Raw genomic sequence first — 5,488 nt, 5'->3', positions numbered from 1 at the left:
GCAAGTGCTTCAGGAACAAGGATATTATGATAGAAATCCCATTATATGGTTGCCAACATCAAACAAAGTGAAGCAAGTCTCACCACCAACTTCAATTCCAAAAACTTTCCTCGTTCAACAAGAATGGAGACCCAAGAAACACCAAGCAAGCCACTCAACCTTTCTCGTGTGTATATAACACATACACAAGAGCTTGCTTATTCAGTCACCACACCAATGGCAACCAACCAGAAGTTAAACCTATCCTCTCGATAACACTTGCACCACAATTTCAAGAATCAATCCCCACGTCTACAACAGAGACTTATGAGCACATTAAGGACAAACTCACAGTGCTTTTTCACCCCTGTGTGGATGAGAAGCATGTGTGCAAAAGCTACACCAGCAAACATAAGATCCTATTCTCTCAAAAAGGAGAAAAGCCACAAGAACATGTTGCTCGCAAGGTGGTGGACCAAAAAAAAAAGAAAAAAAGAAAAAAAGAAAAACAGAAAAAAACAAAAGGGAGTCATAGTATAGCCTACTTAAAAATGGTAGAATATCACAAGAATCTCCCAATGATCTTCAATAGCCAATACATTTTTGTTAAGCTTATAGCTTACTATTCTTTTGGCTAAGTTAATGTAGTAGTTGCTCCATTATTAACATCTCTTAGATTCTCCACTAACACAAATAACATGTAACTCTGCTTATGATTTCCAGAAACAAAGTGAGCAAAAAATATCCCCGTAAATTAAAAAATGCTCTTACAAGAATATAAAAATGCAATCATTCGCAAAACACCCCCACCACCCCCACCCCATTAGGAATTCCTACTAATCTCTAACCTTTTCATTTACTAACTAGCCTTTCTTATTTCTTTCGGAGAAAAAAGGACCATTAAACGTCACTCAACATCAAAAGTCATCAACAAAACTTGTCAATTCTCCCCACACAAAGGTCTTCACAACGCAATCACGAGGACGTGATCGACATCAGGAAGGGGAGAATGTTAACACATTCCTAGGGTTAACAAAAGCTACTGCCATTATCTTACATCAAGAAGTCAAGGTAGATACACCAAAAGGTCATACATTTAAGATATGAAGCAATGGTGTCCAAATCTACAACTTGGACGAGCGCCAGTAATGGTCCGATGGAATACGAGGATTATAATATTGGGAGCTTTTTATTTAGAGATTTTAAAAAAAACACAAAAAAAATAAGAGCTTTTGCACACATGATGTTATTGCAAACAAATCTCCCTCCTTTCATTAGTGGTAGTGATAAACATATAGAAAGAGGATGTGTACCAACAAGTAGAGAGAGAATTGTAATATTTGCTTTCCATTGAAGTCCCTTGGTAACCAAAAACAAGATGCAACTTCTCTTGGGGACCTACTCTCTATATAGGAAGGACACTTTAGCCTATTTATCACCCCAAAATATTTACGATTGCAATGAACATGCATTCTTCTTATTGCCCACATAGTTTTGTGCACGTTCTCCTTAATTATATTTTTCTTATCCATATTTTCTGCTTTGCTGCTTTCTGAAGACTGGTCATGATGGTTATGCTTTTCATTTACATTTATGTCTTCAAAACTATCTTTCTTGGTCTTCCTCTAAGCTTGTGCTATTTTCACTCCATCACATATCCTGGCTTGTGTGAGCTAGTTGCAATACTCCCTTTTTTCTTTCTTTGCACTATCTCCTTGTCTCCATGAAGGATAGGCTGCTCAAACAATGGTGTACCTGCTATACTATCGTTTGCATTACATTGGCAGCCATAGTAGGGGTCGAAGTCCTTCCCCCATTGAAACTCTATGTAATAGTGTTTCCATTTCAGGTCCTGTTCCCATATAGTGACCAGTCTTAAAACCTAGGTACTTTGCACATTGTATGTAGGAATTAATCACATCTGTAACACAGGCATCAAAGAGTGATATTTTTCTTGCACCTCCTTCTCCTACTAACCAACTAGCATGTACACTCTTTGAGAGATTTGTGTTGGGTATTTTTGCTCTTTCCCATGGGCTGTAAGAGGCCTGACCATACATCACAAAGCACACAATTATGAAAAAATAACTTGTATTTAAAGGCTATAAACTGATTTAAATAAAGCCATTGTACCTCGTGTTGACTTCCCCAATGGAGAATTCTTTCTTCCCACTAATTAAACCATCGCCTCAGAGCTTTTATACTCTCTTTTAAAACATTGTATTTTTCCCACCAATCCTTGATAGAGGTGGCTTGTTTTGCTGCACACTCTGGTGTCCGAGCAAGTCTCCATGCTTTGCACATGTTGAGATGTGTCTGTCTAAGGTGAGGTAGCACTAATTTTTTGGTGTGCTTTTGTAGACTCTGTTCCTAATGAAAGAGACAAGAACGCTCTCGACGATCTAACACATTATCAGGGCCTCCATTATACATAGTTCATATTGCAATCCAATTGGCCTCGAGCCTCGTCAGCCCCATAAATCCTGCAAAGTCAACTACTAGGAATCCTTCTTCTTGCATAACATTGTTAAGATTTTCCCAGAATAGAATTTGTGCCTCTACATCCTCCTCTTTTGTTTCACATATAGCGATTACCATTAGGCTTTTTAAACTATAAATTTAAATTAATTATTTTATAATATGCCTACTTATTGTATGAAATAAGTATTTTATGAATCAAAAACACAAAATTACTTTACACAAACCTTGGGTCATACACCAACATGACATGGTGGCACAGCCATCAACTTTATGAGTGTGATCAAAGTGCACCCAAGAATCATGCAAGTCTTCAGAGTCGGTTTGATGCATCCTATTTACTAGATCAACTCCTAAACCTCTTCCTTTTGTGGACATCTTGAAGAGAAAGCACTTGTTGTCAAAGGCTTTTCTTTGACCTGGGAATTGACTACCATGGAAAAAAGGAAACATACATCTTTTCTTGAGTTGCAAAATGTTGTCAAAACCATCCCCAATGACCAAAGTGTTCTTCTTCTTCCTGCATAGAAAATTAAAGTGTTAAATTTTATTATAGATTATATAATTTACTCTAGAAAATGGACTATAAAAATCAAACCTTTGATTTTGAACAAGAGGTATGAACTCTTCTAAAAAGTTATTAAGCTCTGATTCCCCATTGATTTGATCAAATGTTAAATAGTCCATAAGCAGTTGTCGAGCCACAAGTATCTGTATTTTTCTAGGCCCACTACTTGTATTGTAATTCAAAAATGAGCCTCCTTATTCTCTAAGATTCAGGCTTGTATTGTAATTCAAAAATGTACCCATCTAAGATCACATTTTTAAAGAAATCCTGAATCATTTTTGAGTTTGTGCAAAGAACATATAACTTTATAGAAATCCTGAATCATTTTTGAGTTTGAAAAGAAAAAATGTACCCATCTAAGATCACATTCACTCTAGATAATCCAAGCTGATAGCATTCACTCCAAATCCTCCATCTAATATGGATGAGATTCTTGGAAACTGCTCATATTCGAGTGGGAGGGTTTCATGTGATGTATCATTCTCCCAGTCTTTTTGTTGTCCCAAAAGGTTTTGATTTGAGTCTTGTGATAAATGTAGTTGCTCTACAAGTAATCCCATTTTTGGTGGCTTTAGGACTTGCACTACTTGTCAATAAGAGACAATGGAAATTCCCTTTCTTCTGCACTAGGAACATTGCCATATCCCCCAATCTTGACTTCTATTATGTGCTCGGATCACCACCTCGGGTGAGGTGTTAGTGGAATTGGATATCCTTGCTATTGTGGCACAAAGTTTTCATGAGGAGCCATGCTGCAACACTAGATGCACTTGGGAGACAAGCTATCAACTTGAATAATGAGAGATTCCAGGTGGAAAATTTGTGTAGAGCTTAGGCATATCTTTTTATAATTGTGTAGCCTTATTGGCCCATAAGCATATAATTAGTGAAAGAGGCAACTACAATAATGTATGGAAATGGGGATACACCCAAGGGGGCAACAACCACATCTCTATCAAATAAATTAGCCTTGGGTTGTAGCGTGATAAGTTGGCTACTTTGTGGCAGTTTGGCAAAAAGTGGGATATTTTTTACCCTCCCAAATTCATGTCCGGGGTAATCTCAGGCGAGTTAAAAATGACCAATCACACACTGCCAAGCTGTTGTGCTGTCACATATCTCGGTCGAGAGAGGTGTCAGGGCCATGTAAGTTCATGCATGGCAGCCACACAATATCTCGGGCGAGATATATGGCACCATGATCAAGGATTCTAGTCAGCATCTCAACGTATCTCGGGCAAGATAGGTGGAGTTGCTGACTAGATTGCCCAATCATGGTGTCATGCCAACTCAGTATTTATATTTATATCTCGGGTGAGATATGAAAATTGATATAATGTTTCTCGGGCAAGGTACGAAATTTATTTAACATATCTATCATATCTCGCGTGAGATATGTAAAATGAATTGAATATATCCATGGAATTGAATTAATAATGTATTGAAAGTCCAGAAAAAATATCTCGAGTGAGATACCAAAAATGAAACTAGATTTATATATGCGTTAAATAAAATTATCGTATCTTGAGAGAGATACCGAAAATGAACTGCATTAATATATGCGTTAAATTAAATTATCGTATCTCAGGCGAGATATTGAAATTGAATTTAAATTATCTCGGGCAAGAAATGGAAATTTATTTAACATATCTCAAGATACGTAAATTCAATTAATATTTATTGGTCGAGAGTGAAAATGAATGTCGATGGCCATGTATCTTGCCCGAGATATGTGCCCTGAAATTCCCAAACTTTTTTCGTCTTTCATTATCTGTCGTCCTTTTCTCAACTTTTCGAAGCTATTCATGAGCACCTCTTGCTGTCATTATCGTCGCTAAAGCTCGATCAAGCTGCTGCTACTGTCGATATTGCCTCACCCTCTCTGCTGTCGGACCCGTAATGTTTGCCCAAGTAAGGTCCCTAGTTTAATTAGTATTGGTTTTTTAAAGTTCTGGGCAAAACATTTCTATTAAAACCTTAATTAATGTAACCAAATTATCGTAAAGCATAATTAACGACATCAACATGCATTCGTTTATGCGCAGGTCTACATTTGAAACCAGTAATTAACGAAACTAGTAATTAATAAAACCATTAAGCTCTGCATTCGAAACCAGTAATTAACGAAACTAGGGTATACACCACAATAATTAACAAAATCAGGGTCTATAGTAATTAACAAAACCAAGGTCTGCACTAGTAATTAACAAAACTAATAATTAATGAAACCATTAAGCAGGTTCATTAAATGATCCAAACATAGAAGCTGCTTAGATTTTGGTCGTTATGCATGATGCTATGAATCTAAAACCCTCTACGCTTAAGCCTATATGCATAAGGGCTTAATGCATGAAGCCCTATGCAACATGAATTATGGCTTCATGCATGAAGCCTTTATGCATAAGGGATTATTGTATGAAGCCTTATGCAAGATGCATTATGACTTCATGCATGAAGCCTTAA

The 5,488-nt window shown here is 36.9% G+C and overlaps 1 pseudogene; it reads right to left on the bottom strand.

Moving 5' to 3' along the window:
• Positions 1-1,754: 1,754 nt before the first annotated feature.
• On the bottom strand, positions 1,755-2,910 carry LOC147613448 (uncharacterized; annotated as a pseudogene).
• Positions 2,911-5,488: the final 2,578 nt, after the last annotated feature.

This window comes from Cibotium barometz, chromosome 43, assembly GCF_041138505.1.
Source record: "Cibotium barometz isolate CiBa-2024 chromosome 43, ASM4113850v1, whole genome shotgun sequence".
Classification (NCBI taxonomy): domain Eukaryota; kingdom Viridiplantae; phylum Streptophyta; class Polypodiopsida; order Cyatheales; family Cibotiaceae; genus Cibotium; species Cibotium barometz.
This window is presented reverse-complemented; position numbering and strand designations above follow the sequence as displayed.